We start from the raw sequence: 25,397 nt of genomic DNA, 5'->3' as shown, positions 1-25,397 counted from the left end.
GAGCAAGGGCTAAGGTGCAACTACAACAAACTGACTCAGGTGCAGACATCTCTCCCCAAGAAGCCGGGAGCAAGGCAAAGAGACGCATGCATGCACCCCAAGGGGAATAATCCGGCCCCTGCCAGAGGCAGCTGTAAGGACTGAGCTTGTGGGCGTGGCTGACAAGAAGAATCTTCAGCAGGGACATGGTTCTTGAATCAAAAGCAAGATTCAGGTAGGAGAAGGAAGGGAGGGACGACATGATCAGATGCCCTACAAAGCATGCCGGAAGTGAAGTGGTCCCCACTACCCCTGCAAGGGCTGAGGACAGAGAGGACACAGGGCAAAGGTGCAGTCACGATGTCCATGGAAAGCAGGAAGACACTCAGCTGAGGCTGTAGGACACGGAGACTTTGGGGCTCCTGGATCAGGCTTAGAGGACCAGAGTGGTCACTGGGAGTAATTCATCCACAGGTTTTGACCCTGTGCCTTGTGTAGACAGCACTGACATGAGGAAGGAGGGTTGCCTAGGGACAGGAGAGAGCAGCCAGGAAGCCAAACCACAGCAGATCTCACCTGAAAGCAGTGGAAGTGTGTGTGTGTTTGTGTTTGTGTGTGTGTGTGTGTGTGTGTGTGTGTGTGTGTGTGTGTGTGTCAAGAGAAGCAGGCAAACATGCAAACCTAAGGCCATCCCTCCTGGCAGATGCCCGCAGGTCCACCCATGCTGAAGCTTCCTTCTGGTAAACCATTCACTCACTTCTGGGAAGAGACTCACTTCCTGTAAGCAGCACTCACCTAAGCATAATGAGTTAAATTTTATAAAACAGAGTTAATGTATCATTTGCATCATGAAAAGTTAAACATATACATAAAAAATACATCTATCACACCTAAGAAATCAAACTTCCCAGATTTCTAGAAGAGGAGTCTTTCTAGAAACTACCTTTGGGGGTTGTTTATTTCATTTTGCTTTTTGTTTTTTCTAAGTATATATCTAGATACATGAATATCTATAGATATATAGACAAAAAATAGATATAGATAGACAGGTGATAGATAGATAAATGATAGATATAAATAGATGATAGGTGATAGTTGATAAAGAAATAATTATGATACAAGATAGACATAGATACATCGATACATAGATAGCTAGATATGGAAATCTCTATATGCATCTAGATACATAGATGATTGACAAATAATGGAAATCTATGTATCTATAGATAGATGATAAATAAATGCATACATAGATACATAAAGAGAGATAGATATAGAGACATATGGAAATTTATACAATGTATATCTAGATAGATGATAAGATAGATGATAGCTAGACAGATAGACATTGATATATAGATTGATACATAGATACATAGACTTAAAGATAGAGCTATATGGAATCTACATCTATCTAGACAAAAAATAGATAGATGATAGATGAAGACAGATAATAGATGATACAAGATAGATAACAGAATGATAGATGATAGATAGATAGATAGATAGATAGATAGATAGATAGATAGATAGATAGATAGATGTGGAAATATATATATCTAGATAGATGATAGATAGATAGATAGATAGATAGATACATAGATAGATAGATACATAGATACATAGATAGATAGATACATAGATAGATATATAGATAGATACATAGTTAGATAGATAGATAGATAGATAGATAGATAGATAGATAGATACATAGATACATAGATACATAGATACACAGATAGGTACCTGTACAGATACCTAGATAGAGATATATGGATATCTGTATATACTTAGATAGATGACAGACAGATGATAGATAGATACATAGATACATAGATACAGATATATATATATATATATATCGAGATAGACAAAATATGATAGACATAGATAATAGATACAAATATATAGAGATAAAGATATATGGATATCCTTATATTTATCTAGACAGATGATAGATAGTTAGATGGATGGATAGATAGATAGATAGATAGATAGATAGATAGATAGATAGATAGATAGTGAATTTTCAAAGACTGGCTAAATGAAATGCCGAAATCTCCAGAAGACTCTCCTTTCAAAGCCTGAAAGCCGCCTGCACACTCTCCAGCTGGCCTGGCTGAAAAGCAAGGACACCTTTCTCAACGTTTGCTGAAAATCAAGACCAGAAACACAACCGTGGTCTCTGAGCTTCTGTCCTCCCAGCCTGCCTCCTGAAAAGCCACCTCCTCTCCCAGAAGACACCTCCTCTGTGACTGCAGCCACGCCACACAGCAGAAGAAGAAAGCTGCTGCCACAGATGAAGCCTCACAGATTATTATCCCTGGCATCTGGTGGAGACAGCAATGCTCCCAAGCAGGAGCCCAGAAACACCAGGCAGAGCCCCATTTTACACGCCTGCCCCTCACTGACTTGTCGAAGGTTTTTTTCCTGTCTCCTATCATCGTCAGGAGGAAGAAGACAGAAGGCTGTGCTGGCCAGGCAGCGATCAGCAGCATTGAAGCGCCAAGGGAGAGGAAAATATGCAGCATTAATATTTAATGCTCCCTTTCCATTTTCCCCTAATAAGCCGAGTGCTATGGCGGACAGAGCTGATTTATTTTGTCAGCAGTGGAAGTATTTCAAGTATGATGCATGTCACTGGGTCACACGGAACCCATCACACAAAAACACACACTGCAGAGGCATCCAAGACAGGAGTCTTGGACTTGATCTCAGAGCCTCTGGGCTTCAGGATGTCTTGCACACAGCATGGGGTTTGAGCGAGGAGTGACTGAACCACAGGTGGTGTACCCCTAAGTTGGGACAAAGTACTGTAATATGGCAGAGTCTCGTGACACACAGCACCCACTCAGGGCCCCCCAGTTCTGCCCAGTTTGCCTTGGCAAAATGACTGCCTACTGTAGACTTTGGGGGTGTGTCCTGCAACTGAGCAGCCTGGAAGAGCAGATGGAGGCCTGGGAAAAGAGCCTGACGGAGGCGTGGGAACTATAGTCCGGCTTCTTCACCCCTGAGGTGGAATGTGGACAGACTCCCAGAGGTGTCCAGTGGAAATGAACCTCCAGTAGCCTGGAGCCCTGATGTGCTCATTAGCACACCAGGCCTGGGGCTTTCTCCACTCCTTCCAGAATCAACACCCACATCCACTTGCCCTAGAGTCACTGTCTCAGCCAAGCAATTCCATCGTAGCTTTCTTGTGACAGCAGCAAGCACGGAGACTCTCAAGTGGGACTTAGCCTTTAGAACACCTGCAAGGCCCGTTGGGATGGCAACCAGGACTGAGAACAAATATCATACATCGCCTTTTGAGATCATGAAGTCTAGTGGTCAGCAAGAAAGAACTTTCTGGAAGATCACCTCCTATGCTTTCCAAACAACGGCAGGAGTGAAGATGGAGAGACATCAGCCCACTTCACAGATGAGGAAACTAAATCCCTGGGCACTCCAATGGCTGTCTCACATTCCCTAGTCACTCAGAGCACCTGAAGAGAGGTTTGCGCCAGCCCTTTGTCTCTGAGGCCATTGTACTTCAAAGCACTGAGGTTCTGTGCTTAGGGGTCACTCTTCGCAAGGGCTTTCAAAGGCTCGGAACTACTGCTGAGATACAAAAACCAAAGTACAAGGGTTGGAGAGATGACTCAGCCTTTAAAGTACTTGCTGTGTAAGCCTGAGGACCTGGGTTCAGTTCTCGGCACCACAGGAGGAGCCCTGTAAGCTCCATGGCCAGCCAGCCTTGCCAACTGCTGAGTCCCGGGTCTCAGTGAGACCCTGTCTCCAAAAGCAAAGGAACTATACCTGAAGTTGCCTCCTGGCCTCCACACACACACATGTACCTACACATATGAACACACACACACACACACACAAAGAAGAAATTAAAAATTAAGTAAATACCATTAATATATACGAATGTCACCACTTATTAAATGGAATATGCGTGCAGTTTACAGCTTTCAAAAGTAATGTGTGGATTAGATCCTTGCTTTGTCAGGCACAATCAGATTTACAACCAGAGACACCGTGGCTAATCACAAAATAAATGAGTTATTTGCAGCCATCTAATTTCAAAAGCAAAATCACAAAATCCTTTGAAGCTTTTTATAGCAAGAAATAAATATTTGCTATAATGCGGGCTCCTTGAGCACTTTTGACATGATCTGAAGGTGGGTAGATCCAAATTAAAAAGTGCCTAAGGCTAAGATAAATCAAAATGGCTCTCATTACCCAAAAGCTAGGCTGGTTCACTATTCCCACCCTGCTGCACCCCCAAAGCTCTCTGCACCCCCACAGCTCCCTGCACCCCAAAGCCCACCCTACCCTCAAAGCCCACTGTGCCCCCAAAGCCCACTATGAGCAAGGGTGGGACAGGTATGCCCCTGGGTCCTGGCCTTTCTCAGCCCTAAGAATAGCCTCAAGGACTCCTATGACAAGATGGGTCAAGAGAAAGATGTTGTAGATAAAAATACGGCTTCCTTATCTCTTCATCATGATCGATTGATGAAAATCTCCATTGGACATTGATTTTCTCCTTTTTTTTTTTTTTGAATATGTTAAGTTCTTAAAGTCCTTTTTAATATGAAGGAATCTTTAATTTATTCTTCTCATCAGCTCCTTGCACACCCATGGATAGCTTTCAGCCTACTTTACCTCTGCTTGACTTAGAAAATCACCTTAAAGCATAGACTTGGAACAAGTCACTTCCTTTCCCTTCCTAGAAGGTCAGTATCCCTGCCTTTTCTCCCTCCCTCCCTTCTCTCTCCTTCCTCCCTTACAACCATTCCCACTATACTTGCCCTTGCTCTTGGCTATCTGAAGTGACAGAACAGACACTAGAAATACAGGACTGAGAGACCACCTGCAGAAACTGAAGACCAGAGAGAAGGAGGATGGGGAAAGAATGTGTCAGTGAATAATCAGAATTAAAAGTCAAGGATGTCTAAGAGATATATGAGGGACAGAGGAGGGATGTAGGAGGGAGGGAGGGAAAGGAGAGAGGGAGGGAAGGAAGGAAGGAGAGAGGAAGAGAGAAGGTGAGGGAGGGAGAGAAGAGAGATGGGAAAAGAAGGGGCAGGGAAGGAGAAAAGAAGAGGAGGAGAAGGGGAACAGAGGGAGGGAAGGAGAAAGGTAAAGAAGGAAGAAAGAAGATCAAATATCTACTTGAAAGATCAGAAAAGCCTTCCCTAGGAACATTTTCTACCTGGGAATGATGTGGGAATGATGGTGTCTTTCTGATTATGTTGTTTGGAGGTAATTTGGGGAGACCCTGGGAAGGATGGTTAAGAACAGCTACAGTTTAAAATACTTAAGTGAGCTCATTGGTCATTTTGTCAGAGGGGGATAAGATTTTCTGATACTCCTTAATATGTTCTGTACTGATAAATTGATACATCTCCCCACGTAATTGGATCAAGAGACATTCATAGTTTTCCACAATGTATTGGCTTCAGACAATGTGGATCACTTACCAGCTTTCTCGTCGTCTTTAACTTAGCTGCCAGGAAGCTCACAGACAAATTTTATGCTAGCAGAAATAATATGATCTTTAGTTTCTGATGGGAGCTACTATGCATAGTAAAAAACTGCTATTTTCTGAACATTAGCATGGCCCAGGCAGGGCCCTGTCACCAGAATAAGGCTTTCTAGCGGTTTGGGGAAAAACACTTTTAAGAGATTTAATGTCTGGACTATTAGCTCCCTAGATCACGAACTATATCTGTTTAATTAGAGTAATGCATTTAAGTAGGAAAGATTAGCTCAAGGATCACTGCTCAACAAATATCAGTTGTGCCTGATGCTCAGAGGCCGAGCATCTACAAATCTTGTGCAAGGCCCTGGGATTAATCCTAAGTACAACAATCAGCTGTTGCATGAGTACGGAAATGGACAGGTGAGTGAGGTAACAATGAAGAGAGACATACATTAAATATCCGTTTACACCATGCTTTTCCTTCCCTCTGGTCACCAGGCATGGCTACCACCCAGGCTACCATTTGCACATTCTGGAATCTTTGTAACAGAGTCAGAGTAACTACAGGGTAAAGCCAAGACAGAGAAAGAAGAGTGAGATGTGAGGCTGGAGCAAACTTTGAACCCCAGGACGCAGCCATCCTTGAATGTAGCTCCTGTCAGCTGATACATTCCTCTTCTTGATTGAGTTAGTACTTGCAACTTTTGACTGCTGAAGAGATGAAATGTCAGTTTCTAGCTAATTTCTCTCATCTTAAGAAAGAAGCCAGCAAGGTACTAGCATGGGCTAACCTCTAGCTAGCAACCTCACCTCTTGAGTTATCTGAGTGAAAAAGCTATTTTTATTTATTTGTTTTTCTTTTAAAAATTTACCACAGACCATACAGTTCAGCAAATAATTTCTACAATATTAAAATTACTTTGTTCATTAAGAATAAAACCTCAATAGAAAAATTAGTGAAACACTTAAACAGGCATTTAAATGGACCGCATGGGAGGCAGGCAAGCAAAGAGCAGAACCTTGATAACGTCAGAGGTCACTGAAGAATCACAACAGAGAGCCACAGTCAAATCCCAAGAGCCAGCCCTGCACCACAGCTCACCTCAAGCTCATTCACCTGGAACCCCCACCCATGTCAACAATTCCTGAGCAGGCAGTTGACACCTTTCTACACTACTTCCTTGTCAGCCTGCCATAAATGCTTCTGAATATCAGGTGTCAGCTTCTATACCCATCCCCTTATGTAAGAGTAGCAGGGCATGGTTGGCAAGAGTCCTAAAACCACACTCAGCATGGTGACCTGGAGCTACTATGGCTGAGACTCACTTGTTCAGCCTGGCAAGCAGGTCCCTTTGCAGAAGAAAGACGCCTTAGGAAGGCTCAGTTTCTCACAGTGGAGTTGGTGTTAACCTCAGGGTCTCCTAAATTAAACTAACATTCAGAGAAACAAAAAAGCCTTTTCCCCAAATTACTGAGAAAACTCTGAGATTCTGGCCATGAGTTAGAGTAAGAAATCTGCAGTATATACCTGAAGATAATTTTGTACTTTTTCAGAAATGTAAGGTGATGTCCAGAAATAATAGCCTGAAGGGAAGTTGGCTGGGAAAAGGTCAGTTTCTGAGTGAGAAGTTCCGGTAACATAAATCTTAGGGAACACCATAACCAGTCCTAAGTGAATGTGGTTGGAAGGGGTGTCCGTCCGCCCTACTCCTCCCAGAGCACTGGCAAGAAACCATGTTGATGTCACTCAGGCTTACCTAGAAAATCATGAGGCATCCCCCAAGGCCCTTCTCTTTGATTTCTACCACCTCTCCTTCCCTCCTCTCCACCACTTGCCTTACTCCATATCTTTTGAACCCTGGGTCCTAGATAGAATCATCTGGAGATGTTCAGCCATTTCAGCTACCCAGGTCCACCCCCTGAGATGCTTTGTCTCTTGTCGGACCCCTGCACTGGTACTTTAAGAAGTGTCCTCAGGTAAATGTAATGAGCAAAGTCAGCAGATATATGCTTTCTAGGGGTGTGCGGCCCACAGCCTGGGACCACACAAAGCCAAGCACATCTCTGAGTTCTGCACAACACAAAATTGTAAGCTTACTTAAGACATAATTTTTTGCAATCATTCTTTTGTAACTTGATTATGAAGTTCTTCAATGTAAAATTTGTACATGATATCACATTGCACGATCAAGAAAAGGAAATGTGTATTTGCTCTTGCAACCCACTGGCCAAGTAGCAGACATGACTGGGCTAAATGTGTGGCCAAAGACAATCCTTCTGCATCTAAGATGACCCAGAGAAGCCAAAAGTTGGGCATTCTGCAAGTCTTATCGCAAAAAGCCCTCTTGTTTTTCCATGGGTAGTTGTGTGTAATAAAGCTGTGCCAGAGATGTGACAAAAACTCAGTAAGCAAGAGATGCCTCATTTGGTTCTGAGCCTGATAGGCTAAAAGTTCGATAACTGGAACCCAAGTGGAGAAAGGAGGGAACCATCTCTCTCTCTCTCTCTCTCTCTCTCTCTCTCTCTCTCTCTCTCAATACCTTTCAGGAGAAGGCACATTCATAAAAATATCAGAATGATGGCTGCAGGCTGAGAGTGGAGAGAGTGGACAGGTATTTGGGGGGAATGGGCAGTTTTTTACAGGGCTAGAGTTTCAGTGTTAATGCTGAAATATATTTTATAGATGGATGGTGGTGATGGTAGCTCATTGGAAATGTTCATAGTACCAGCCAAGTACACACTTTAAAACTTATTTAAATGGTACATTTCATGTTCTGCATCTTTTACTTTGATTTAAAGCAAACATTTTGAAGCCTGGTACATGCTCCTGACTGGTGCATATTAGAGTTTGGAAAGCTCCTCTCTAGGGTCTGAGGGATGGCTGCTTGTCCATTCATCTGAATATCAAATCATCATCACACATTAGAGACAAAAAAATTTTTTTTTTCTCAACACTGGGTAAGCATCATTCCTCCCCTGTGAGGTATAGACTCCAATTTGGACACTCCAATTAAGTGTCTCATTATTTAATTATAACCACCCCAAGAAAGGCATACGATGATTCAGACTAGGGAATTCACTGAAAAAAAAAAATTCTGAGGAAATAGATACCTGAAAGATGTTTGGGTGATGCAGGTGTGAGTCCAGGAGTACAGGATCAGGCTTGGGATGGGGGAGGAGCTAAGAGAAAATCGGGAGAGGGGCGAACAGAGGGGTGAGTGATTGATGAGTGGTCACCTGACACACAGCTTTCAGCTACCTGGGTAAGAGGAAGGAGCTTAACACACTACCCATACCTTGTCTTCTGAGCCCTTTGTGCTCACTGAGAATACAGAACTTGCACAATAATATCCTCAGTACATTAATAATATAAATCAGGACAGATGCTGTTATCTGGTAATGAATGATACCAGAGAGCTTATTTTTATGCTCTCCTCAAAGGTGCCCAATTATACAGTTTTTCCAGGGACCAGATGCCTCCCTAAGAGCAGGGAATGGAGGTTTTCCCTTTCACTCTGAAGGGTCACATTTTCTAGAGAGACAAGGGCTTCTCCAGATGTCTCTCAACCTTCAAACCATACCATTAGCTGCTCTTCTGTTGCTAGGGTAAAACACTCAGACAAAACATAAATGTGGCTTGTATTTCCAAATCACAGTCAGAGCAGGAACTTTGCTAACTGTCTTGTTCGCTGGCTTGTGTTCAGCCAGCTTTCTTAGAGAGATAGACTCACCTGCCCAGGGACTGTGATGTTTACAGTGGGGTGGACCCTCCTTCATTAATCAAGACAATCTCTCACAGACATGGCCAGAGGCCAGTGGATCTGGTGATTCCTCAACTGAGACTGCCTCACCCCGTGCCAAGTTGACAGCTGACACTAGCCAGAACACCATACTAGATGACTATCTTTTCACCTAACTATCTCATGACGCAGAAGCACCTAAAGCTAAGAGAAATGAATAACTTATTCAAAGGTCATAAAAGCTAATAACCAAGCTAAGGGTCGACCCCTGTCTCCTGTCTTCCAGGCTAAGGCCACTCTTAACCCTGGAACGTGAGAAAGAGTATCCATAACTTCTATATTTCATAGAAAAGGAAAAAACATATTAACCAAATCTCAAAAATTCTATCTGAATATACAGGAAGTAAAGAGTTAACACTGAGAATTCACAGGTAATAGAAAACATGAAATCAAATGCCAGAAATAAGTTTAAATACATCCAATGTCATACTAAATATGAATGAGCGAAATTCTTTTCATGGGCATTCTGAGACATTCAAACAATTTTTTTTTACATCTAGTTTTGTGCTAATTACAACACAAGCTAGAAGGAAGTGATACAGGAAGGCTAAAATGAAGGACTGATAAAAGATAGGCCAGTGAGTGATGTTCCAGCAACAGGAGAGCGACACATCAATACTGACATAAAAAACAATAATAATAACAAAACTGAAAGCATCACATAAGACAATCTGATTGGGAGCCTGGCTTCATTCATCATTTAAACAAATGCTGTGCTATAAAGTCAAAACACATTATTTAATGAACATCAGTGTAACAAAGATAACAAGGATGTGTGTGTGTGTGTGTGTGTGTGTGTGTAACTGTGCAACCAAATTATTATGGGCGCTATAAATCCATTCTACTTGCTTTTGTTTTAACACCTAGTCATGTTTCTATGATGGTGGACATGTTCTCTCTTATCCTAAAACTTGAATTCTCTTGAAAAACCAAAGCTTCCTCTAGTGTTCTCTCACTCAGCTAATCATCAAATCTTTACACGAGACCAACTTTACCCTAGATCCAGCCATAGGTGCCACACAGAACAGCATCACAGCTGTCATTTTTGCCAGGAAGCAAGTCGGTCCATGTAGGTGCATGTTCTCAGACTCCAGTCATGATGGGAAATAGCGTCAGGGAAATACCAGTTCTGGACCGCACCTCAGTGACCAGGTGACCTGGACACTTGGCTCATCCCTGTGAGACCTCAGCTGCTGACAGAATTCTGCCAGCAACCCTCATCATGCTGGGTATTTCCAAAGCAAATTCCTCCCACTCTGGACTATCTGTTTCCTATTTAGAGAAATGAGTCCTATACCAAAGTTTGCAAAGAACTGCCACCAGAAGGAGAGAGACAGAGACAGAGAGAGACAGGGACAAAGAGAGAGACAGACAGACACAGAGAAAGAGAGAGAGAGTGACAGAGAAAGAAAGAAAAAGCAGGAAAGACAGAGTGCGCCCGTGAGAGAGAATGCTGGCCTCTACAGCTTACAGTAGAATGCATGGCCACCACACTTGTTACAAGTGGGCCCAACAGCTGTCCTTACTGGGCACCCACAGGCTGGGTGTTTATGACATGGCCAATGGATACAGCTGAGTCTGTGCTCCCAACGACAATGTGAAGCCTGAGAGCCTTCTGTGGAGCCTAGGCTGTCAGCGAGGAGCACCTTGGACTGGCTCATGAGGGCCTGGAGGTGAAGGATCATTTCCGCAGTGGAACTTGGGGTCAGAAGGAGTGGCAGCTGCTGCTGGGAACTTGACTGCATAGTCCTGTGTCTTTTGTTGCCAGGATTGTCCCTCCTACAGCCTGCCACCGGGACCCCTGTGCGCAGACATTCTTGGCAGGCAGGGGCCTCGGTGCTGGGCTCAGGTTCATTAATCTGCCTGCCATTGAGCTGCTATGAAAAGAGGAAATTGTTTCATGTTCCTGGAGAAACAAGGGGAACGGACTGGAATGTGAAGAAGGCCCAGGCAGACTCTCTGTGTGCAGCCAGGGCTGGGGCTGTAGCCTGGAGCCCCAGGCGCCAGAAAGAGCTGGCAAGTCCTTCCCTGGAAAAACCTTTAATGCACGTGGCCAGGCCATTAATTAGCCCAGTAACAGATGCTAGCCCAGAGTCACCATGGACCATAGACAATCAAGGCCTGTGTCCTAATGGAGATGACAAATGAGGGCCACAGAACAGAGAATGAGACCAGAGAGGAAGCCGAGGATCAGAGGTATCGCCGGGCCAGAGAGCTGTAATGAATTCCAAAGGCTGGCCCGTGAAGGGAGCAGGAACCTGGGATTCCCAGAGCCTTTCCATCCTAAATGGATGAACAGCAATCTAGATAGCCACTAACTAGTCTTGCACTGGGCTGAGTCCTTGTGAGAAGGCTACAGTTCAGAAACAGGGAGCACAGGGCCTGGCTCACATCAGAGCAGAAGTTCAAGTGTAACAGTGGAAAGGTCAGCATGTATAATATCAAAGACATGGCTAGGGTCATGAAAGCCTGGTCTTCTCAAGACCTGGACCTGGTTCTGGGGGAGCCCAGAGCTCCTGGAACAAGCAAGGAGGTGCTGGAGCTCCCAGGAGCAAACCAGGATGAGCAGGTAGGGACAGTAAGAGGGGAGGAGGTAAAGACAGCAGCGGTAATGGCCATGCCCAGTCTTGGACTTGGAGGTTAACCAGTTTACTTCTGTTAAGCAACAGGGAAATCCTAATGACCTCTAGGTCACCTGAGGGTCACAGCCCCCGTTCCTTCACCAGACATCTTCCTCTGGAACAGCTAAGTATATTCTTCATGTCCTTTTCCCCAGGCGTTTTAGTTTTTAGTTAACAAAGAATTCAACTCACTGTTTTCATTATACAGTTTTGAAATGCCACAAAAATCGAGACATAAAATTTCCATGATTTCAAACAGTTCTTTCATTCCCCTTTAAGTCAGCCCCTCCCTTCATCCTCGATTCCTGGCCTCTTCTAGTCTGCTGTTCTTTCCTTTGGTGCCTTTCCTGGGCTTTTCTGTCTGTGGAGTCAGGTGTCAGCTACTGTCTGGATCCCCTCATTCGCACAAGGCATGGGACATGAGTCCGGGTTGCTGTGAGTTGGCCCACCCCCCTCATAGCCGAGCTGCGTTCTGTGTGTGGAAGTGCAGTTTGTAGGGCACCCCTGCAATGGGGAACATCTCTTTGCTTCTCTCTTACCTCTTTTTGATCTTGTCTTTTCTGGAATGCTTTTACTTTTAAATTTTTGGTATACTTTTTTTTTTATTTCTGGTGGTTCTTAAAGCTTTTCTAGACTAACCTTTTCATTTAACATTGGCCTCTCTCACTCAGTATAAAATAAGTCTTTTCTGGGTTGCTTTGCTTGTCTTCATGAATTTCAGTGCTTCAAAGTACGCAATTCAAAGACTTTCAACACTTCCACCATTACCTGCTCATTACCCTAATGAACTTTAGAATGCTTTATTACAGCAAAACCCTCCAAGCCTGTAGCTATTATGCCCAGTCCTCTACAGCTTCCAGAACTAGCCACCAGTAAGCTGTTCTCTATCTCTAGAAATACAGCTAGCCTGGATATTTCATATAAAATATTGCAATATATGATTCTTTTATGTCTAGCTTCATATCCTTTCCATAGTGGTTTTCAAGTTTTGTCTTTGAGTCAGGACTTCATTCTTTTTTATTGAAAATAGTATTTCCTTATGTAGAGATATCACATCTTTTTTTCTTTATCCATTTGCCAGTTGATGTCCATTCACTCACTCCTACTTTTTGGTTCATGTTAATAATGAGCCTTGGACTCGTGTATGAGTTTTACGTTGGTATGCGTTTGCTGTTCTTACCATATATCTGAGGTAAACTGCTAAGTTTTAGGGTAGCTCATTTCTCAAATGCTCAGCCATTTGAGAAACTGTTTCCTGAGACACTCACAACATTTTGTACTCTGCAATGACACTTTGAGAGTGTAACAGGTGATGTGAATGAGTGTCCCTTTCTATCAGACACTGACCTGGTGACAAACTTTGGTCCCTGTGACAGTTTGGACAATGTTGCTGTCTATAATAATAGCCTCCAAGTCCACATGCCTCGCCACAGAAGCTGTGAACAACTCAGAGGCCATTGGTGCTTTTCCCTTCTCTCACCAGGTGTGTGTCCTCCCACAGGCTTTTGTTACCATGGGTTTTAATTTATTTTCTGTTGTTTTTGAGGACAGTGTCACTATGAAGCCCTACAAAGGCAGCATGCCATTTTACACACATGGCTCAGCATCCTTAAGGGTACTAGGTGAATGTGAGGCCTCCACCTGGGTCCATACACAGAACTCTTCCATCTCCTGAAGGAAACTGTGCCTGTGAGATGAGAAGCCTGTCACTCCTCCCTCCGCTCTGGCAGCAAACATTCTACTGTCAGTGTGGATTTGAGCAGTGGAAGAACCTCCTGAGAGTGGATACACAGCGTTTGTCTTCTTTGTCTCGCTTACTGTGTCTTCAATATTGAGAGTGTATGAGACTGTCCTTCCTGCCTAGGGCTCAATAATGGTCTTATATAAACACATGTAACTGTGTCCTTCCCTGGATGAGTACTGCAGTTGCCCCCAGCCTTCAGCTAGTGTGACCGATACTGCATTGGGCATAGGTGAATACATAGCTCTCATTTCCACTAATTTCTTCTATTTGGGGCATACACATTTCTTCCTTTAAAAAAAAAAGCCAAATAAAATTTAAAATTTTCCAAATACAAAAATTTTAACAGAATACTCAATGTAGTTCTTTTGAGTTAGTACAGCCCCTTTGTGCTTTGGTTGCCTCAGTTTCCACTCATCACACAGGAGCCTAACAGTCCTCATGAGGCCCTGAGTGTACCTTACTGTGAAGGGCTTCCTGGGGTCCACAGCTCCTCGCTTAGACTGAACTCTGCTAATAATCCCTTGAAATGTATAACCTTGTTGACCCTGTTTCAGAGACTAAGAAATCAGGCAGGGAGCACAAGTGATTTTTCCCAAGGCTGAGATTAACCACCAAGTCCTCGTGCAAAACTTTAACTAATGATGTTCCTGAAGGTCTCTGTGGGCTTCACCTGTGAGGAGCACTAAGGCTGAGGAATCAGGTAGAGCTGAGAGGTCTTTCTGCAAGAAGCTCCCACTTCAGAGCTCAGGCTCCTCCTTCAGAGCGAGCCTAAGCCCCTCCCCTCAGAGCCTGGACTCCTTCCTCAGAGCCTAAACTCCTCCCTCAGGACCTAGACTCCTTCACACCCCGGACTTCTCCCTTAGGTCCTCCGCTTTCCATGAGAAACCAGAGGGTGGACTCTGAGGAGGTCATGAAATCCTGCTTCCTTCTCTCTCACTCTCCACTTGCTACAATCCAGCCCACCCCAACTCCTCCTCACACTGCCCTTTCCCTAGCCAGTTCACAGGGCATTTCAAAGACCGGGTCAAATCAGTTTACACAAAAAGAGTTCCAGGGACCACTTAAGAAAGGACACGTGTTTCCTGTTTTCTTCTTCTGGCTTTCAGAGGCCCTCTGTAGCAGGTTCCTAGGTTGTTTCCTGTTTTCTTCTTCTTCTGATGTCCATCCTCTTTGCCTTTCAGGATGGGGATTGAGCATTTTAGTTAGGGTCCTCTCTTTTGCTTAGTTTGTTTAGATGTACCGATTTTAGTGGGTTTATCCTATGCGTTCAGTGTCCAAGTGGGTTACCTAGTAATGGGAAGAGGGACTGCCTCTGACATAATCTGATTGGCCTGCTCTTTGATCACCTCCCCCTGAGGGGGGAGCAGCCTTACCAGGCCACAGAAGATGACAATGCAGCCACTCCTGATGGGATCTGATAGACTAAGATCAGAAAGAAGGAGAGGAAGACCTCTCCTATCAGTGGACTTGGGGAGGGGCATGCGTGCAGAAAGGGGAGGAAGGGTGGGATCAGGAGGGGAGGAGGGAGGGGCTTATGGGGGGATACAAAATGAATAAAGTGTAATTAATAATAATAATAATAATATTTTTTAAAAAAGGACACGTGACCTCCATCATAAGTGAAGCTAGGGATCCAAGCAGTGGCACCAGGCTCTTCCTCCATCTCTTGACAGATGCTGGTCTTTGATGATGACCTGATTCTTCCCCACAACAGACAGATATTTTCAGCTTAATTTCCCTTTGTATTCATGAGCTACAAATTATGCATTAAAGGCTATTAGTCCAAAGTAGTTCTTTCAATGTACCCTTTTATAATTTAATAGTTGATAAAAACTATTTTTAATATTTGCATGAATTTTCTTTCCCCAAATAACAGTATAAAAAACTATTATAATTGAAAACTGCTATTTGAGAACTTCATGCATTCACATAATGTGTTTTGATCATATTGATCCTTCATTCTTTGCCTGCAGTTCCTTCCTTATCCTCTTTACTGCTTTTTCCTCTCAACTTGCTGTGTGGTGTTTGTGTGTGTGTGTCTGTGTGTGTGGTGTGTTTTGGGATTTTGTTTTTTTGTAACACTGAATCTACTTAGTGCTGCCTGTGTGGATGCCTCGCATGGATCCATCTCAGCATAAGACTTAATCGACCCTATTTGGGCCATTTGCAAATACCTTCACTTATTGAGCAACAAGGTAGAGGCAAGCCTTGGGATTCCTGCAAAGCAGCCAGCCCAGGAGACAGCATCTATGCTCAGCAGGGAGCAGTGGTACCTCGGCCATGCTCTGCCTCCGTCCAAGGACAGCACTAAGCAGCAAAAAGCTCTCACACTGTGCAGCTTCTGCGGTTATTGCTGCCACCGGTGACCAAGCACAGTCCTTGTTCTGCTTCACCAGAACAGAGGGGACTCTGCACATGCCACTCTAGAAGGAACACGGGCCTGAAGTCTGTGGAAGCCTCCAGCCCATGCAGCCTTGGCCTCCCCTTCTGGAACAGACACCACCTTATCTAAACATTTTCGTCATCTGCTGCTGCTTCCAGCTCTGTCCACCCTGAGTCTGCCTCATCTGTCAGCAGCCCTTGTTTCCTCCCATCCTAAGGTATAAGAACATGAGGTGCCCAGATGTACGACTGTTTACATCACACAGAACACGAGGCCCTGCTGGTGGCTGCCTGCTCATCCCTGGCTCCTTGCTCGAAGCAGTCCGGGCCCCTGATGATTGCTACAAGCCACATGGTCATGGACAAGCCTAGTCATTGCACTGCCTCCTCCCCTTGGCTCACCGCAGCCCTGACTGCCTCACATATCTGGTTTCCTCATCAGAATGAAGCCTGAGGTTTCTTCGCCTTTTGATTGACTGTTAAATGAAAGCCAGGCCCTTTTGTTTGCTGTGGGGTTTATTGTTTGTTTGGATTTCTGTAGGCTGTCATGCTTAATTCATCCCTGGCTGGTCTCCATGGAGCAGCCATGATACTTGGCACCTTCTTCTCTTTGTCTCCGGGATCCTTTCCTGTGCCCCGCCCTGTGGGGAAGCCTTCTTCTCTCTGAGGCTCACCAAATACCTCCTGCCTATATATGAACTTAGGCCAACCTTGCAAACCACCCAGAGGCCAGGAGCTCTGAGAAATAATGTCAATGCTTGTCCAAAATACTTGGCCATTCCTGAGCCAAATAGAGAGCGAGATCACAAGATAGATGCCAAAGAAAGGGAAACATAGAACTCTCGTTTTCAAATGACTCACCCCCAGCTGCAGAACAAATGTTAGGGTGGCTGTTACTGCAACTCACTACCTTGGCAAGGGTCCCATGTGGTCATTCCCAAAGCACTTCCATTTCTACAAACTCATTTCATCTCCTACAACATTGTGAGAGGGAATGGAGGAGAGGTTGTTTTTAATCTATGGTGCGAGGGGCACATCCACTCTGTGGGTGGCCTCTGGGGAGAACCTTCTGGAATGACATCCTATGTGGGCTTCCTGAGCCTTCTAGACTCAAACAGCCCAAGAGCGGGCATGAAATCCAGTCAGCTCACCTTTCTCCTGGGCACATTTTCTCAGGAAGCCAGACAGGATCCACTGGGACCAGACACATTCTTTGACAAAGGCAACCATCGGAGTTGATGGCATAGTCCCATTTTGTGGCTGAATACCCTGAGTCAAGAAAAGGAAATATGGATCAAAAAAGGGGTCAAAAAAGGACCATATTCCTACATAGACATATTTATCTGCCTTGTTTCTGGTGTATAGGAGGAATTTCTCATCTGCACCCTTCTGCCAATGACTTCCAGGAAGAATTATAGTGGTGTGACCCTTGACCTATTCTTCTGTTGCTGCAGAAGAGTAGAAACATATCATTGTTTGTGTAGTAGGGTCGTGGGCCGCAGTAAGAGCCTCACAGAATCTCTCAGAAGTCTCAAGTTTGGCTTCTTAGCTTCCTTCAAGTCAGCAGGTAAATAGCTGAGGTTCTCTCTAAAAAGGGGAGAGCCAGAGGGACAAGGGTCCTTAGGAGCAATGCAGATGGCATGAGCCACATTTAGATATCATAAACAGAGCAGAAGAAATGGAATTTGTACCAGTTGCCCATTTTTGAAACTGGTAACTCAGATACATCTATTCTCAGCCAACATCCAGGTACTTGAAATGATTTTAAAAACACAGGTGAAGAAGCCAGCATATGCCAGTCAGAGAGAGCACCAGTCAACCTGGAGCCCTTTGCTTCCTTGGGTTCCAGTTGTGAGTCATCTTGAGGAAAAATCTAGATGCAGGTACAAAAGTGATGCTCTCAGGTAAGACCAAAGGTCAAGAATGTGAGATCAATGTGTGTGTAAACTGGATTGCACTGGGCTTTGCTACATGCAAACTGGGGTCAGAGCAGCTGTCATAACCTCAGCAATAACCATGATGTAATCCCATAACTCTACAGCTCACAGCTTAAACAAGTTGTTTTTAACAATCAAGGCTGAGGCTTGGGTCAACACAAAATGCACCTGGCCTTGCCCTCACCTTGTTTTCTTGTTTATGAACCCAAAACCAAGGTCTTCAAAGTCCTGCCTCCTGGAGCTGCCATTGTTCTGCTTGTGCAGAGCCAGGGCCTCTTGCACTATGCCTCACCTGGCTCTGTTTGATGACAGCAATACTGGGATGGGTAGACCAAGTCCGTGGAAGGGACCTAGTGAGAACCAGCTGGTTCTAGGCAGTCGCAAGCCACACCCTGTTCCAGGAGCCTGCTCTAGGTTGAGAGCACCTCACCCCTGTCCTCTAAAGAGAGTGTCTGGAGCAACTGCGAAGTTCTCAGAGGGCAAATCAGAAGTGTTTATTTTTAAAAAGAGGTACCGAGAGAGGCGACCTAGCAGGGCAGTAGAGCAGGGCCCTCGTGTCTTCAAGACTTCAGAAAGGGAATTCTATGTCCGACCTGTCCAGGCTGTGCACTGAGGTAGCTTCAGGAGGAGAGTCTAAGATGTCTTTCTAGGGTCCCACCTCAGGTCTGTATGAATCCCAAGGCTCCCGGGGGTCTCTCTGGATAAGTGAAGTTTAGAAAAGAGCCCGATGAGATTAGGTTTCCAACCTGGAAGGAGACAGCCCAGAGTTCAGTGTAGAGGGACAGGGCAAAGGGAAGGCCCTGAACTAGGAGGATGTAGACCTGAAGCTTTGGGGTGTCTGGGGTGGGATGCTGCATCCAGGGAACCTTCTCTGAGATACCATTACCCACCAGCCTGGCACAGTTCAGGGATGAGTCGGGGGCCTGAGACAACAATCCTGACTTCTGCAGCATAGGACTGGGGCACAGTGTGCAGTTGTTCAGAGTGTGCCTATGTGCCAACACACTGGGCCACGGGGAGAGGCACTGTATTTGAAAATCCACGTGCCCACCAGAGTATACTGGCCTATGGAAGGTAACCTTTGCTGTCTCATGCAAAGCAATATGCCAGCGTACTGTGGTCCTACTTGGAACAAACCCCCTTATCTTTCAATATCTGCTGAGCACCTACTATGTGCCAGGTGACTAAAAATGAGAGAGACACTGCTCTTGTTCTGATGAGACAAGGTACCAAAGAGGGGCACACACAAAGAGCACGGGAAGGCACAGATACAACAGGGAAGCAAGGTGGGTGAGCCAGGTCTGACTCCTGGAATCTTTCCTAGGTACAGACGCCCCTTTTCCTTGTCCCACCCCCACTTGGAACATGATGTACAGTTCCCACCACCCAGCTGCTCCTGCTCATCTGATCTCTGGATTGCTCTGACCCGAGCTGGTCGCCCTTCACCCCCAGGTGTAGTCAAAAGGTCCTTTGTCTCCAGGGATTGTGGGAAATTCCTTCCTTCCTCCCTGCTCTGAGACCTGCCATTCTTAATAGGCTCAGTATTTGATTGTCAACAGATGGAGGGTCAATTCGCAGAAACCAAGGTCCCCAGGTCTGAACTTATTTCTTTAAATCTCTCCAGCTTGCCACAGAACTGAGGCCAAGATGCAAGGCTGAACCCAGAGTCAACCCAACCCTGACCTTTAGCAAAAGTAACTACAGCTTTAAAACAATGTGCTCTTGGGCACAAGGCAGTGTCCTTCCCAGAGCCTGGGTGACCGCTGTTCTTGGGCCTTTTTTATAACAGAACAGGCATCATTTCAAAGTGGCTGACACACACATACTCATAGCTAAACATGCATATGTGCACGCGCGCACACACACCATACGCACACACCTCTCCAGGCCGTCATTCACTGAATACTGTTTTAACTAGAACATTCAGAAACTCCTCCCATTTAACTAGAACATTCGGTGGCCACTTTAACCTTACCTTTCCCTACTAGCAATCTCTTATGTAAAATGAGTCAAGTGGAGAAGGAGGGAGGGAGGTCGGAAGGAGAGAGAGACAGACAGACAGACAGACAGACAGAAAGGAGAAAGAGACCAGGGCACCATGGACCAAGCACAGGCCAAGTGCTTACGGGGTGACTCGTTCAGAGTCTCCCAGTGGAGGACCCCATTCCACCTGATGACCACATGAAGTGCTGGGAGGACATATGGGGCTTCACTGTCATGAGGGAAGAGGGCTGGAGTCGCTGGTGTGTCAAGAAGAGGCCACTTCTTACTGAAAGGATAGTAGCAGCCCATTTGCAGACCCTGATATCACACGGCTCAATCCTAGAACATTTGCGTCACAGTCACACAAGGGAGCCGTTGTCCCTGAGCTGTGTGCAGCAGGGGGAAGGCACACAGAAACAGTTACAGAACATCCTGAGATCTCAGAGCCTCTAAGAATCACACTTCCTCCTCCACTAGAGGCTACTGGACTCCAGACAGAGACACCTGCAGCTCAGCCCCTCTTCCTGGTCCCAAGCTGCTCTGATGCCTGTGACGGGCACAAGGGCACAGTGGTCAAACAGGAAAGAATGGCCAAGTCCAGCTTAGGTAGGTATTCCATATTCAAGGGGGAAAGCGGGGACACAGTCATGAATAGCACAGCACGTGGGGACATATGCAAATCAAGGCAAGTCCACCTGCATGCTCTCCATTAAGTATTTTATGAGTACTGAACAACTGGCTTGGGTCCTGATGGAGAAACATTTACAACACTCAGAATTTATTGATCACATATTATATGTTCAAACTGGAACCCTGAGGTGCTCAGGAAGCTCTCAGAAAGGAGGCTTTGCAAGGCGGATTTAAACGGGGGAGGTGCTCCTGGCAAGGCAGGTGAGGCAGAGGCTTGGGCTGGCGCTACAACTCTGTAGCAGGTGACTCCAGAACTCCCTCTCCTCTCACCTGGAGGACGTGGAGGTAGACAGGACCTTGCCATCTCACTGAGAAGGGTTCTAGCAGCCACTTCCTGGCCCAGGTCTCTTTATGGGACTATGGAGCCATGGGCTGAGCAAGGCAGAAAGGTTTTGATAGTTTTGTTTTATTTTGTCCTAAAGAAGAGATAATATGAAGTAGGCACCAGGGAGTGGTTTGAATTAACAACCTAGACTGACAGAACAGCTGCCTCCCAGAGAGGGGGTGGGGAGCTTCCTGCTTTTGCCTGTATTTCCTTTCAGCAACTTTACATTAACACTTATGAAATACAGCCGAAAAGTCCAGCAGCGTTTCTGGAGGGAAAGAGACTTTCACTCTGTGTGCAAAGTGTGCTCCCATTTAACTTGCCATGCAACCTGGGTTTTCCATCGGAAAGCGCACGGCTAATGAAGCCATGCATATGCATGAACGTTGAGGAGGGGAAAGAAGTGGGGAAGGGACAGGAAGGGCTCTGCCTCCAGCTTTTTCAGGAAGACTGTTCTCACTTGATGAAACTTATCAACATCCTGAACGTGGCTGAAATGGATGACTCAGAGAGAAAGAGAATGAATAAGAACATGTGTGTGCGTGCGTGCCTGTGTGGGGTGTGTGTGTGTGTGAATGCGTGTGTGCATGAATGCATGTGTATGTGACGTGTTCATGCATGCATTCGTGGGTGGGTGTGCGCACGAGTGCCAGTGTGTGAGGCAGAGAGAGTATCTAAGTGTGGGGGTGCGTGCACAACCATGCTAACGAGTTCTGTTTCTCCATCTGGAGCCCATTAGCCATGATTAGGACGAACCGTCCTACGCTTGTCCCTGTCAGGATTAGCTAACTCCATTATTACCCAGGCCACCTTCCTCAGACCGCGGCACCAAGCAGAGAGACAAGGGCTTCCTGTCATCTAAGCTGTCTCCCTCTTTCCTGCTCTGGAGCCATTGTAAATTCCCTCACCCCATCTCAATTACAAGAGCCCTAATAGGCCTTCCTGTCCCAAGTGGCAGGCTTGTGCAGGTGTTTGGGGGTTGGGGAGGTCCCCTAGTCAGCTGACCACAAGTCCTTCCTTTGCTCGCTGTTTTCATGGCACCCGGCCTGCTCTTGCAGGTGCTCAGCAATTATCTTGGCCCGGTTACCTCACAGTTTCTTAGAGTGGATAGAAAAAAAATTAGGTACATTAAAAGGGTGGGGGTTTTTTTGTTTTGTTTTGTTTTTTCACTAAATAAGAAAAGCCAAAGAGGGACAGGCTTGGGAAATGAACCCTTCTCTCAGCCTGTGGCTTCCAAGAACTCAAGCTCTCCTGGTTGCCTGAGGTTGCAGGTGACTTGGGAGGCGTTTCTGTTGAAAACATCAGCACGGTGCTAAGACTCCAGGGCTTTACGCCTCCCTCTGCCTTACATGCCTGATACCCCGCTTTCCCTGAGGACACTGTTTCCTGCCTGTCTCTACCCACCATCAGTAGGACACAAAAGAGCTTGCTCAAGGTAGCAACAGGAAACATGATGTGGGAACCCAAGTCTAGGTAAGAATTTAATGTTTCTCAGGAAGCTGCCCCAGAAGGCCCCTGGGGGAAGGCAGGGTCACCTGACAGTTCTTCCAGGACAGAGCCTGGTTCCTGGTTACACAGAACTTGTCAGCTCTATTCTCCAACGTCCCTTGCAGTCCTTCATCTACAGTCCTTAGTTGCTGAGGCAGGCAAAGGCTGCTCCCGTTGGCCCAGGGTGCCATGCTCCACCAGGATGGAACAATGGCTCAGAGTTTCCACTCTGGAGACTTTATTCTGTCCTGCACCCATCTCTCTCCGTCTCTCCTACTTTCCCCTTCCATCTAAAAATGGTCCTTATCTCAAGGGCCTTCGCTTTGGCAGAACTTGGATGGAGGTTATCTTCATGGACAACACGTTAGGGATTCAGTCACGTGGCCGTGGTGAGCCGCTTTTCCTCCGATGCTTCCTGTGGCCATCTTTAAATCCCATGAATTCAAAGTGTAGCTAAAAACCATCTACACTGCAGTCACCTGGGTGCTTGTTAATGTGGGGGATTTCTGGGCACCAGACATGTCAGACTGCCTCTTTTGGTGGGTTACAGGGATCTGAGCTTGAATACGTCCCTTTGAGTCTAACGTACCCTGAAGTTTGACAACTGGTGAGGACTGGAGGGGAGACAGTCTCTTTGAGCAGAGACCTTCCTATTAAATGACCTGCTTTCCACCTCAGGAGCTCCCCTCCCCCCACCAAGACAGCAGTGAGCAGAAAGCTCATGCGCCAGCCTCTGCAGTCACCTGCACTTCAGCAATGGGAAGGCGGAGGCTCAAGATGGCTGCTGACCTCCCCAACGTCACACAGCTTTTAAATGAACTTTCCCTCTACAGCGAATACTTTAGCCAGTTCCAACTGGGAATCCAAGTTTAACATTGTTGCCCTGAACTTCTTATCCACAGCAGAGAGGTTCAGCCTTGCCGAGCACAAGGTTCCATTGCATCTCTGTCTAAAGGAAGCTTTCTGAACCAGTGCCCGCCTGTCTCACATGGACCCTCTTACCCACAGTTCCACTGGGGAAGACTGTCTTCAAGGATGGCGTCACACACCGCAGTCAGGTGTGGTATCTAGGATGCTTCTGCTCATCTTTCTCAGACAGCATTTGCAGGGTGGGGTAGGGTAGGCGGAACTCTCACCAACCAGTAAAGGCTACCTGCTTCCATGGAACACTCCCTTCAGTTCAGGCATCAGCCAGACTGGGATTTTCTAGAGAGGTTTCAGTTGAGGAACTGGAACAAAAATCACAACTTTCTTATCACAAACAACTTGAAATTACTTTGACTGCCATGATGGACTTGCTCAGTTGTGCCTCGAGGGCTGCATTCATCCACTGCTCCACAGAGCAGCCAGGAGATGCCTCCCTTGCCATTGGGCTAGCTGAACATGGCTTCCTCTTGCAGAGCATCAGCTTGGGACAGAAGCCTCCTGTGGTTTTATTTCAAATATCAGGTCAGAACCTGTCTCAATAACAACTTCTCCACCTTGACATGCTGTCAGGACATCTACAGTGGGGTGGGGGTGGGGTAGCAGATTTAAGTGATGAGTTACTTAGAATACGACATTGGGTGTCAATCCTCATTGAACATTTAGGTAGCCATTTAGGCTGGTTGATGTATTACAGGTTTGCACAGAAGGCTTGGAACTTTGAAACTGTTCTCTTTTATACTTTGATTACACATTCATCCTGACTTGACAAGGGAGTAGGTTATAAGGAGCCGCACACTCCCACACCCGTTGGCATAGCTCTTTCTATCTGGGATGACTGTTTAATGGCCGTGTAAGAAGATGCTGCCCAGGGCCTCAATCAACCAGGTTTTATTCAGCACTCCTAAAAGTCACAGGGATTGGAGAGAGGTGCTAAACGACAGCAAAGCTGAGGGGAGAGGTGAGCCCTCTTCTTGAGAGAGGGCACTGTGACACCCTTCCTCAAAAGGTAGTGGACTCCTCCAGAGAGAACAAGTGTGGAATTGAAGAGATCAGTTGGGGAAACTGAGGCAGGAGAACTCACACAATGAGAAGAGAGTAGCAAAGATCTCCAAGGGAATGGACAGACTCAAAGACTGTCCTCTCCTCCCATCATCTGAAGTCGTCTATGGATCCCGCTCCTCACCCAAGGACTGTGGAATCTTTCAGGCTTCAGAGCTCTGGCGTTGAGCAGCGTAACCGACTGTCATCCATGAACAAAACACTGCACTCAGTACAAGGTTGGAACATAGGTTAATGAAGTAGCCTTTACTGCTGACCTCACTGGGGAGACAGACAGAGGAAAATGGCAATGCCTGCTCTTGACGCAGTGGCCTTCCAAGCACCTCTTGCTGCTGAGGTAACAGGCCTGCAGATGTAACTGGAAGCTATTGTTCTATTCTGCAGATGGTAGAATCAAGGCTTCCAGGACAGAGTCCTCATCGCAAGCCATGTAGCTAAAGTTGTGATAGAACCAGGGTCCTAGCTTCAGCCTTAAGGAACTGACCATATGCAGGTATAGATGCTCTGACATGTAGGTCACTTAATCTTGAGATACTGTGGCTATGAAGAGTGAGGTGTGCCCAGGGGCACAGGGAGAACTGAGAGTAAACACTGCCCAATTTGGATTTGATTCTTATTAACCATGTGACCTGGGTCAGAGAACTTAATGAATCCCTCTCAGCTTTAGTGACCGAATAAGGTGGTACTAAAAATAGAATGGGATAAAGGACAGAACACCTGGCACATCAGCTTCTAGCAAGTCACATAGTAAGTGATTAGTTAGTCCTGCTTTTCCTTCACTGTCTGGCTGCTGCTTTTCAATAGGAAAATGGTTGGAGCTGACACACCAAAGAAAAGTAAGGCCAGAGTGCATTTGTGAAACAAGCCCTTGAAGGCAGGGCTGGGAGGGGTGGAAAGCAGGGTGGACACTTGTACCTTGTGAAGAATCAGGAGGTCAGCCCATGCACAAGAAAGAGGTAGGGGCGGGTACTTCTTACCACAACATCTGTACTGCA

The 25,397-nt window shown here is 45.9% G+C and overlaps 1 pseudogene; it reads right to left on the bottom strand.

Annotated features, from left to right (window-relative positions):
• Positions 1–1,216: 1,216 nt before the first annotated feature.
• On the bottom strand, positions 1,217–17,223 carry LOC129665211 (uncharacterized; annotated as a pseudogene).
• Between the last annotated feature and the right edge of the window lie 8,174 nt (positions 17,224–25,397).

Source organism: Psammomys obesus, unplaced genomic scaffold (genome assembly GCF_907164565.1).
Source record: "Psammomys obesus unplaced genomic scaffold, mPsaObe1.curated_primary_1811, whole genome shotgun sequence".
Classification (NCBI taxonomy): Eukaryota; Metazoa; Chordata; class Mammalia; order Rodentia; family Muridae; genus Psammomys; species Psammomys obesus.
The sequence above is the reverse complement of the archived record's forward strand: the minus strand, read 5'-3'. Positions and strand labels throughout refer to the sequence as shown.